The 12,263-nt window shown below is 45.9% G+C and overlaps 1 non-coding gene and 1 pseudogene across 1 annotated transcript; both read right to left on the minus strand.

Moving 5' to 3' along the window:
- Positions 1-569: 569 nt before the first annotated feature.
- The window catches only part of LOC127199629 (40S ribosomal protein S2-like), a 142,283-nt pseudogene continuing 130,589 nt past the window's right edge, over positions 570-12,263 (minus strand).
- LOC127199679 (small nucleolar RNA SNORA17) lies at positions 6,515-6,641 on the minus strand. The gene has a single exon (XR_007831957.1). It is a non-coding gene; the product is annotated as a small nucleolar RNA SNORA17 (small nucleolar RNA).

Genomic DNA, 12,263 nt, shown 5'->3' on the forward strand with positions numbered 1-12,263 from the left:
GGAAACGTGGGTACCTGCATGGAATCGGGAGAGTTGGCCTTTAAGGAAAACATCTAGCTCACCTCAAGTGTGTGGAAAAGACTTAGATCTTTCTGAGGGGCTACAGCCTTAGCACACCCCCTTAGCACAGAGTGCAGTCACATCATGAAGGCAACAGAGCCCAAGAGCCTGTTGCAGGGCTGCACTGTCTTCATTTACGCTTTCTTCTGTTAACCGTGATGCATCGGCCTTCCTGCAGAGACCACTCCCTCGCTCAGCGCCTTTGTAATATTAACTTACTTATGTGATTTGTACACGCCAGATAAAATTTAACATCTATCAGGTATTAAGGATGCTTGCTGGATGCTAATTTCAATAATCTATTATATATTAGTTGAATGATTTCCTTGTGTTTTATTTTAAGAGTCTTGTGAGGTTGAGATTAGAAGTGAATGAGGTTGGACACAGAATCAAAGAGAGCTTCAAATGTGGTCAGGAAACTCTTTCTTTCTTTCTTTCTTTCTTTCTTTCTTTCTTCCTTTCTTTCTTTCTTAATAGACATATTTCACTTAATTTTTTTGTATAAACCCTTATGTGGTAGCCACAGCTGGAGCCTGGATCCTCCGAACAGAGATTCTGGTGTGGATTTTCACAAGATGATCAGTGAATTCCTGATAAGGAGACTTGGTGAACACAGTCTCTTTCCAGAGGCCAGGTGTCAGGTAGCTGTAGGTCTTGGCAATGCTATCAAAAGTCACCTTGGCAAAATTGCCCAGGGAGGCAGTGCAGTCTCCTTGGCTGATGTGTTGCCATCATCAATACCGGCCATCATCAGTAGCTTCTTGGGTGCAGGAGCAGAGATGATACCAGTGCCTCTGGTGGCAGGGATGAGACACACCAAAACAGAGCTACAGTGGCCTGTCACCTTGCATGGAACAGTGTGTGGTTTGCCAGTTTTGTTCCTCCAGTAGCTTCTCCACACAGGGACGATGGAAAGCTTGGCTAAGATGATGGCCCCTCGGATAGCAGTGCCTACCTCCTTGGAACACTTAACACCAAGACCAATGTGACCATTGTAGTCCCCAATACTGTCAAAAGCCTTGAACCTGGTCCACTGGCCAGCCCGTGTCTGCTTCTGCACTGGCCTGATCTTAATAACCTCATCCTTTAGGGATGTGCCCAGGAAAAAGGCAATAATCTCGGATTCCTTAACGGGCAGGGAGGACAGATAAATCTCCTCCAAAGACTTGATCTTCATGTCCTTAACCAGGTGGCCCGGCTTGGTGATGGGGATCCACTCCTTGTCTTTGGCTTTACTTCCGAGCCCTGTGGCCTCAACAGAAGCCACCAAGACCTCCTCAATCCTGGACTCCCGGGTCCTTTGGGCCTTCCTGCTGCACCAGATTTTAAAGTTGGCAAAAACTCAGGAACCACAGAGAAGTTGAACTTCTGCATACCTAGAGACTTCTCCCCTCCTGACTAGCGTTCATGGTGTTCTGCACACTACCAGAGGAGAAAGATGAACACCAACGAACCTATAAACCCTTTGATCTATACTGGTGACCTGCTTACAAGATATGTAGGTACAATAGTGGCACAACAGTTGTGGGAGTAACCAACCACTGTCTGATTGTATTTAAGGCCTACTTCATGAGATGGAACCTATGCCTGACACTGGTCGGGTGGTCAAGAACCTGAGATGAGATAGGCCATAGACCTAGGGGAAAAGCAAATACTACTGTTCTGCTGAAGGGACAGAGCAGTACATGTCTCCCAATGACATCCTGCTATACTCACAATAGAAGGTACTGTAAAGAGACAGTTGTGTCTCTCAATCAGGCTACTGAAACAATGGACCACAGGAAATAGGACTTTCTCCCCAGGAAGTTCATTCTGGGAGGGGGAATCTTGTCTCTTGGAAAGAAAAATCACGGAATTCTAACCTTGCCTGACTACCCTACTGGATGAGCCTGAAGCCCAGACAATGGTGGGTCAATGGTGGGCAAGACCACCCCTTGACCAGGACTGCTTAGATGTACACATGCCAGGCCCACTGTGTAAACTTTAAGCTCCCTTCAGGACCCCAGAGCACTGGATTGTTTTGTCTTTCTTTCTAATGTGGCTATAGTGAAAAATCTCCCTTCTCTGCCTTTTACTATTAATTTGACTTTTAAATTGGAGATAAGTGACTGAAATGGGCTTGGGACACAGGCTGTGACCCCGCAGTTTGAAGTGAGTTTTTGGGTAGTGACATCAGATGAAAATAGTGACAGAAGGCAAGAGCCTCGTCTCACAGTTTATTTTTTTAAGTTAAACAACATTTTGTGTGTGTGTGTGTGTGTGTGTGTGTGTGTGTATGTGCATGTGCACACATGCACTCCCACATGTGGGAGTCAGAGGCCATCTTTTTGGAGTCTATTTTCTCCTTCTACCATGTGGGCTCTGGAGATAAAAATGAGCCTTAGGTCGTTTAGGCAGAAAAAGCTTCTGTCCTCTGAGCCATCTTACAACCCCTAACTCACATTTTAAACGAACCAAACTTCACGACAGCAGGTCATTCAGGAAAGCAGAGTGCTCATGACCTCACCAACTTATAAAGGTCCCACCTCCCCACACTGTGGACTGAAGATTACATCTACATCCCATGAGCCTGAGGGACACAAACCATAATGTCCGTTCCTACCTCTATCATATTCTTGTCACACATTAAAATATATCCATTCTAGACCAATAGCCCCCTAGTTGTTCCAGGATCTTGTTCCAGAATCAAATGAAATTTCCACAGACCAGACTCCAAGGAAAGTGAGCAGTGGGTAACACTGAAACATAATTCACTTTGAGGAGAATTCTCCAGCTCTGAGCCTGTGAGATCAAAGCAAAGCACAGCAGTGGGTCAGGTACAGGACAGACAGTGCATATAGAGGAGGCCCCAGGCCAGGTCAAACCTCAACAGAGCACACATTAATTCTTAGGACTCTAGAATGATCTTCCAGTCCATCAGCCCCATGGTAGATACACTGGGAAAAGCGAGGAGGCCCCAGACCTCAGCAAGCTTCACAGTCATAGGTTTTCTGACTTTAGCCCATGCTTTAGCTCTGGGGCTGAGGCCTCATGCCTGTCATCTTCCTGGGCACTGCACACTGGTGGCTCTATAACTCTGGAATTTCAGGACAATCCTACTGTCATGGGTCTACTAGGTATTGAAAAGGACTTTAAAGACCATTGAGGTTGAACGCCTCTCCATTGGAATCTGGCATTCAGATCTTCTCCAAAGACTAGAACATTATATATTGTTGTCTCTTCCTTTAGGAGTTAATCAATCTGGGCCAATGCATCAGCTGGCAAGGGACCACCCCTCAGGAAGACTGCCATTGCAAGAAGGGGAGGAATAATTATCCCCTTAATGAGATGTGCTTTTCCTATCCTGTCATGGTACAGGCTTACAGAGCTTCCATAGGGCAGTCCTGTGGAGCTTGCCCACTTTCTCTGAGTCCCAACTTAGAAAAGGGTAATTTCCCATTTCCTTTTCATTCTTTTGGTTTCTTTCCTAAGCATAGTTTCCTGAACTATTGGGCTTCCTTCCCCTTTCTCAAAGCTCCTTCTCTGCCTTCTTTTCTGTCATGTAGGTTTTAACCAAAGGGTGCAACTTCCTCCCTCCAGGCTTTTCGGCAGGCCTTCCCTGTGGCTACCTCTGAATCCATCTTTAACAAGACTAAGAACAGAAAAGAAAGAATTTCAGTTTCCCCAGTAACCATGCTGCCCCGATGGGACTTACTGTGGCAGTTGGCACCGAAGCAGCTTTCTGCCTGGACTCCTAGGCTATCTCCAATGTTCTGACAGGGGTTGGGGGGAGCCCATCATGGCCTCCATAGCTTACATGTTTTGTGTATCTGCAGAATTAGTGTCACATGGTTACCTCTGAGGGCTACTATTGTTCTGTCTGGAGCAAAGGCCAGAGTCACCCTTAGGCATACTTGAACTACAGTGGGCAGTGCTATGACAGATGGAGGGGCAGTTCTTGATACAGAGCCACACATGCTGGTGCCTGGTCTCATAAGTGTCTTGGATAAGTGTGTGTGTGTGTGTGTGTGTGTGTGTGTGTGTGTAGATGTGTTCCTCTGTACCTGTTTTTAGTGTGAGTTCTGAAGTTCAAACTCGAGCCCTTATTGCTTGTGCGTCACTTTTCTGCCTGGGCCACTTCAGCTCCTCCTATAACCTTAAATATTGATCTTTTATTACCTGAGCTTAAAGGAAGCACTCCTTCCTGTCAGTCTCTGTCTCTATGACATCCAAATTCTGGATTAATCCAATCAAATAAAAAGAAATGAAAATATCAGAAACAGACACAAAGCTTCTCTTATGACTGGAACCCATTTATTTGGCACCAGATAGACAAAACAGGTGCTTTACTGCCTGGCTCTTTCCTTTCTTTTAAAAATCCGTTTGTGGTGATGTGTACATCCGGGATGAGCCTGCTAATGCTCCAGAAGCATTAATCCCCTTCAGAGGTGTTTGCCGAGTTAATCAGTAAGTGGAATAACCAGCTAAGGACAGTGCACTGCGCAACCAGCAGTTGTGAAACAAGAGGTCAGGGATTCTTCCTTGTGGGAAGAAGACAAGAGCTCACATCACCAGCACACAGCCTGGGGTGGGGGTGGGGGTGGGGAACAGGAGGGAGGAAGGGAGACAGGGAAGTGCAGCTGTCTTGGATGGTTTTCTGGAGACTTTTTTGAGTTTCATGTCAGTCAGCTCGCATTCCTCTTGTTCCCGTCTACTTTGATTCACATGGTTTCGGTTTCAAAACTTTATGGAATAAAAACAAAGCAGTTGGAAAGGCTGACAAGTACTGGAAGCAGTTGCTGAAGTCTTATTTTCCCCACCATTGAGGGTCCAGCCCTGATGGCAGCGGTGGCAGCAGGAGTGAGCATCCATGGTCAGCGAGCAGAGGGGAAGGACTGGGTGTCCATGGTCAGTGAGCAGAGGGGAAGGAGTGAGGGTCCATGGTCAGTGAGCAGAGGAGAATGACTACTGGTGCTCAGCTGGCCTCTTTCCTTCCCCACTTTTTTTTTTAATCCAGTCCAGGTCCCCAGTCCATGGTGGGACGCTGCCCATGTTCTGTGTGGGTCTTGTATCCTCAGTCAATCCTCTCTGGAGATAACTGGATGGCTCTAAAGCCAATGAAGTTGACAGTGAGGGTTAGTCACTGCACAGGACACTATAACATTAACCCTTTGACTTACTGGTCAGCTGGTTTCAGTTTCAAAATCCTTTTATTGGTTATTTGTGAATGTCACATAATGCACCCCAATCCCACTCTTCTCATATCCTCCATCCACACTCTTAACCTTCCCCACAACAGAATCTCATTGTGGAAGCTGTATCATGTCACAGTGTTTCCCACAGTATACCCTTTTGCCCACACTTCTTTGCTTGCAAATGTTCATTGCAATGAGTCATCAGTCTAGTATGAGGCCTCTGGCTTCTGCTACACTTTCAATACTGGAACCTCACTGGGACGCCTCTCAGATATCCTGTGGTTACCCTGTGTCATGCAGATCCTGTACTTTTGGATTTGCAGGACCAGCCCCTTCACACTCTTCAGCAGATCACAGATGGGGTAGATGTTGGGGTGGGCCAATTCAAATCACTAGGTCTGGGCCTGACAGGTATCTGAGTTGGTCAGCCCACTGGCTCTCTCACTCTCACTGACAACCCCACTCCCACCCCGCAACTGGAGCCAGCTCTACCCTGCTGCTCAGGTGGGGTGCAGGGTCTGCTTTCCTGCTCTCCTGACTCCAGGGCCAACTCTCCTGCCTGCTGTAGGTGGCAAGGGGTAAGGGTAGGAGAGGGCATCTTCCTTTGTCCATTCCTCTGCATGAGAGATGATTGGCAGGGCCAGATCTCCCCCAGTCATATGCTGGGGGCTGGCTCACCTACAGCTCCCCCAATGTGCCAGCCATGCTTCCAAGCAACTGGCTATGGGCTGGGTCAGCTCTTCTCCTTCCACTACTTCAGAGCCAGCTCTCCTAAGATGCCCAGGTAAGGGGTAAGGTTAGTTTTGCACAGCCCTTAGACATCAACACATCCCAGGAGAGCAGCTCAGACCAGGCTGGCTTTTGTGGTAACAGATCCCTCCTGCTGCAGGGCCATGGACTCGAGGTAACAGAACAGGCCAGGACCCCACCATAGTGCCAAGTGACATCACCGGCTACTCACATCAGGCTGTTCTTTGCTACCCTGGAGTCTCCAGTTTTGCCTCTCCTCATTGTGCCCGCATCTTTCTGTTTCTCTTTCTCTCCCATTTATCCATCACTTACTTGTTCCTTCTAGTGATACCCAGGGTCTCTGAATGTCTGGGGTCATCTCAGGAGTGGTATGCCCCTCTCGTGTGTTATGGCACCAGGCAGGGGTCATCTCGGGCATGGTTTGTCCCCCAGGCCTGTGAGGCACCAGACTGATGGTCTTCTCTGGCTAGCTCCCTGTCCTGGTCCCCTGGGCTGGACTGTTGATCGGCTCAGACTCACTTTTTTCAGGGAGTGCTAGGCTACTAATCATTCAGATGGTCACAGAACACTGAGGGTAGACACAGCCTCTCTCCTCTCTGCCACCTACTGATGCACATGTGACCCAGAAGCCACACCTGCACCACCTCTAGGAGCATGTAGCTAACTCCATTTTTAACCCCAGATAATCACCTGCATTATATGTAGTGACTTGTAATAGACCATGACTGACTCCTTTAATGCCCACAGTGTGCTAATGCTCAGAGCCTTTGTGGGATGTTTCAGGAAAGGAAAATAAGAGCATTCTTCTAACATCAGCTTATATTGGGGTTCAGTAGCACCTTGGCAGGGTTCCAGGCTCTGGAGTCCTAAAGCAAGGGGTTTGGGCAGAGATGCACAGTTATATCAGAGACTGAGGTGGTTCATCAGGAAGAAACATGTGCCTGTGGGATGAAGCAATTTGGAGCAACGAGAGACAGTTTACCTTCAGAATTGGACCATGTGCAATGAGTTGGAGCTTCTAGGTCACAGAGTGGAGATTGTTTTTTGTTTGTTTGTTTGTTTTTGGTTTTGTTTTTGTTGTCGTTGTTTCTCATTTAGGTAGTCCATGCTTTGTGGCTTTTGCCTTGTCTGTTCCATGCAGTTCAAAGTACGTGTCCTTAGCATCTTAAATCTCCACCCAGGGATGTGGGTTTGAATATTATAATGAGCCATGGGTCAACTTCAGACACCAAAGCACTCCTGTGCCTGTGTTGTGGTGAAGATTTAGTCAGCCTGGTATGGGGGTCAAGTTCTTACCTTCCTCCTTGCCAACTTTTTTTCTCCCATATGTTAACTCTATAATGCCGTGTGTAAGGCATTTTGGGCTCTCTCCCTAACCCACTCTCCTGCTTTTCTTCCTGTAAGAAACAGTATCTCGAAAGAAAGAAAGAAAGGAAGGAAGGAAGGAAGAAGAAAGAAAGGAAGAAGAAAGAAGGAAGAAAGAAAGAAAGGAAGAAAGAAAGAAAAGAAAGAAAGAAAGAAAGAAAGAAAGAAAGAAAGAAGTAGGATTTAGGATTTCAGGAGGTTTTGGAAGAATGAGGTGTTCGGTCCCTTCCCTTTATGGTCCACAAAGCCCCTTCTTTACCTTACTGCCACCTCACTGAGCCCATCTCTGGAAGGTCCCTCACAATCCCCCTTTCTCTTAGCTCCCCAGTTATATTGTGTTCTGCCTCCTCTTATCCCTACAGACACATTCCCAGGGCTCAGTCACCAGACTCCAGTGATTCATGGGGAAGACCTTTTCAGGACTCGAAGACTCTCAAATTTGCTGTGACTTCTAAAGCATGTCATCTTCTCTGTAGATTCTGGTCTGTTGGCAGAGGTCCTGAGAGAACAAGGCCACGAAAAGCTTTCATTTTCCTCAGTAGGTCCTCTGCGCTAATGAGGAGAATGCGCAGTTCACTCATGACGCTAGGTGTGCCTCAGCAGGACATCCTGTACTCATCTTTAAAGCTGTCTGCCTAGAAGTTGGTCACTTGTGACTCACTGAGGACAGGGACTGTTTTAGGGACTCACAGCTGGATTTCAAACCCTGCTATGTTCTCATGTTTGCTTATAAATTACTGGGAGCATAAACTTTAAGCGCAGTCTTTACTTAGGAAAGACACCCTTCCGTGTTTGAGTGTGTCTATGTATCTACCTACATTGCACTTCCCCCTTTCTCCTGTGATGCTGAAGTTTATTTACTCTGTCTAACTCAGCACAGTACTGACACAACCCAAGATGGAGAACGAAGAGCTGGGCTTCAGACCAAACAGGGCCACTGACCCCTCCCATCCACCCAGAGGAAGTAATTCTGAGCTTCGTTCAGTGTTTTGAACTGCCCTGTGGTTTTTGCCTACAGCCCGGTGTATGAGGGAAGGGTCCTGGCAACACCAGGCCACACTGAGATCTGGCTTCGCTTGCAAAGCCACCTCCGATCCAAAGCTTTCCCCTTTCATGCTCTGCAGGAAAGCATTTTATATTCATGGACTCTGACTCCATGTTTAGAAGCATGGTTAAAAGGGGATACCAGGTTGACCAGATGGCTCAAGTGGGTAAAGTACTTGTTGCACAAGGCTGGATGGTCTGAGTCTGATTCCAGGAAGCAATGTAAAGGTGGAAAGAAAGAACTGACTCACTCCACAAGGTGATCCTCTAACTCCACTGCCTCACATGCACACCAGCATTCACACTTCACACAAAACACACACACACACACCAATAAACCAATACTTTAAGAAGGATCCTGCTTATTGTAAGTGTGCATGGTGTTGTTTCTTTAAGGAGAACCAGAGGGGCATGGTATCCCACGTACCACCTGGATTTACACTTCTGCTGAAGTAAAATTTAATTGCTCTTTCAAAGGCAGGAAAATATTCCATTGCCGGGAAATATGGCATAAAGGATTTCTGCAAGCTTCCTCTGGGTTTTTCTTACAAATTATAAATGAGAATTTTCTGCCAATTTTGGGGCAGAGACAGAGGGGCTGAACAGTTTTGCCAATGGTTTTGATTATGGATTGTCTATATGGCATCAATAAAAATAACAAGAGCTGGGTTTGATGGGCACCGAGCTTTCTTAAAAAGCTAATAAAAATTATGGGCAGTGGGAATACATCTCAGGTTTTAGATGTTTTTCTTATACTACATATGGAAAGTCTATTTCTCAAAATTTTAGTGCTAGGAGCACAATGATTGGAGAAGAATATGTTCTCTTCAAAGTGCCAATAAGAATCCCAAATGTCGTTTTCCAGCACAGCCCAGGCTGAAATCAACCTGTTTTGTGGTAATTATGGGCCCTGGCAGCAGACCACTGGGTGAGTCGGCGGGTTCCACCCTCCTGAGATGTGCACCACAGGGGATAATTTGTGTGAAGTGAAAGCAGAGCGTCTTCATTACGGTGGTGGGTGTCCACCACAATGACAGCACTCCGACAAGATCTCTTATGAAGTGGTATCGTGGGAGTTAGTGAGCTGTGCCTTGTGTAGGGCAGATCCTGGTGTCACTGTAAAGGGAAGCCCACGTGCATTTCATATAACCTACTGTGACATCAGGAGTGAGAATGCTGAAAGATGACATGCCACATGGCAGTGATGGGGAGCAGCTGTTCCAGCCAAAAGAAACACGTAGTCCTCACCTGCCTCTCTCTTTCAGTGTAACTAGAGCTCCTTGTGACACAGGTGTTCTGGAATGGGGGTAGCCTTAGATGGCTATTAAGTGTGTCACAAGAGGGGAGAATAAAAGAATTTAAATCCTTTAGTGTTCATGTGTCTCATATTATAGGCCCAGATGGAGTCATGGCCAAATCTTAAGTTCCATTTTTTTTTTATCTAAATTTAGTAGTGCTGTAACCATCAAAGACCTGAGCCAGTAGCTAAGACATTTTCCTATAAGGAAAACTTAAGGAATAGATTATTTTAACTGAAGAGTCTTCCAAACACTGAAGTTATAATTCAGATTGGGCATATTTTACTCCAAAACACAGAAAGAGGAAAATCAGTTACTTACTTTGTGTGTCTGGAATAACATTAATGAAACAAAACAAAAGCTAAAAAAAAACAGTAAATCAATAACAACCCCAAAATTGACAAAGAGTGCAAGGAGTGAGTTAACAGGCCACTCTCATTCATAAATCCAGACGCCACATTCTTAGACTGAATCATTAAATCAAATTCAACAATACATTCCAAAAACATTATGACCAGATTGAAAAATGTTCTGACTACAGGTCAAGGGGGAGGGCCAAGGCCATTGATGAACTTCAGAATCTGATGACAGCAAGAGAACTTAGTGACTTGTAAATTAGAGGCATGCTGTTGATAAAAGGTTATTTGAGAAAAAAATTGAACTAAATATAAAACTAAATTGTGGAATATTGAAGACAACTCCAAAGGTACTTAGAAGAAGAAAATGAGTTCTTGTTCCCACTAAGAGTCATCCCTAGCCCAAGAAGTGCAATTTGTAGAGGTTGGAAGGAGGTAAGAAAAGTGCTGTGGTTGGAAACTGATTTGGTTGCGTGCATTAGGAAAATGCAGGAATCCACAGATAATCAGTTCAAGATTGCCAGATACTGCACGGAGTGGAGATCCATATATGCCTGCCCACGAGCCTCCCACTGACAAGCTATGAACAGCTGATGGTTCTGGGGGAGAGTCAGTTCCCCCTTCTCCTCTCTCTCTCTCTGCCTCCCCCGCCCCCCCCACCCCGCTCCCTCCCTGCCTCCCTCCCTCCTTTCTTTCTTCAAGACAAAGTCTTACTAGGTAGCCCTGGCTGTCCTAAAACTATCTAGACCAAATTTGTCTGGAACTGACAGGATCCACCTGCCCTCAGCCTCCCAAATGCTGGCATAAAAGGCATTCGCCACCCCATCTGGAGAGAGTCGGTTATTTTTTTAAAAAGATTTTTATTTATTTTTATTATGTATACAGTGCCCTGCCTGCATGTACACCTGCATGCCAGAACAGGGCATCAAATCACATTACAGATGGCTTTGAGCCACCATGTGGTTGCTGGGAATTGAACTCAGGACCTCTGGAAGAGCAATTAGTGCTCTTAACCCTGAGCCATCTCTCCAGCCCTATGTTTATGTTTTTGTTGTGGCTCCTGATAGGTGAGCCTCCAGTGATGGTCTTACAGTCATGTGTCTATGGGCAATGTATAGACAGCACAAACTGGACTCTGTGGGTTAGAAAAAGAAAAAAAAAAGAGGACACAGAATTTGGTGGGGGGTGCTCTCCTTTGGGCTCCTTTTCTCAGCTTCTTTTGTGTGGTTAGGATGTGACCTCTCAGTTGCCTGTTCTGGCTGCCTGCTGCTATACCTCTCTGGGACTGTGAGAAGAAATAAGCTCTCTCTGCCACTCACTGCTTCTGGCCAACAAAAAGCAACTAATGCAGGGACATGTGCAGTCTCAGGACATGGCAGAGATTAAGAAAAATCAAACCAAATCAAACCAACCAACCAACCAACGAACGAAACAACCAAACAACCAAACAAAACACGGTCTCTTGCCTCAGAGCTTATTGGGTAGGCTTCACTGATGCCCAGGAAGCCCCAGGGTTCTTTTGTCTCCACAGGATTCCATCGCTGGGATGACAAACGTACCTCACCATGCTTGCTTTTCTTGTATGGGTTTTGGGGCTTAAACTCAGGTGCACATGCTTGCAAGACAAACACTGTACGTGTCTCCATGGCCTGGCCATGGTTTTTATTTATTTTTTGAGAATTTCATGAAATATATTTGTATTATATATTTTTTTTACCTCCTCCACCTCTTCCCTGATACTCCTCCACCTCCAAAACTCATGTTCTTTCTCTCTTAAGAAGAAACAAAATGAAAACAAAAACAAAAAACCAAAAAAGCACACACACACACACACACACACACACACACACACACACACACACACACACACACACCACCATCACCAATACCAAAAAACAATTCAAACCTGTGGAGTCTGGTTTGTATTGGCCAACCACTCTTGAGAGTGGAGCCTGCCCTGCAGTGTACTTGACATTACCCCTGTCTCTCTATGGACAAAAACTGATTTTTTCTCTCCCAGCAGCTATCAATAGCAAATGGCTTCTTGGTTATGGGTAGGAATTTTTGTCTAGGTCCCTTCCTCTGTACTGTGATTTTTGTCTGGCTTGAACATATGCAAGCAGATCTTGTACATGCTGTCACACCATCATGAGTTCATGTGTGCATCAGTCCTGCTGGAACACATTGTTTGGAGTCATCCACCACCTCGGGCTCAT

The sequence above is a fragment of the Acomys russatus genome, chromosome 15 (assembly GCF_903995435.1).
Source record: "Acomys russatus chromosome 15, mAcoRus1.1, whole genome shotgun sequence".
Classification (NCBI taxonomy): domain Eukaryota; kingdom Metazoa; phylum Chordata; class Mammalia; order Rodentia; family Muridae; genus Acomys; species Acomys russatus.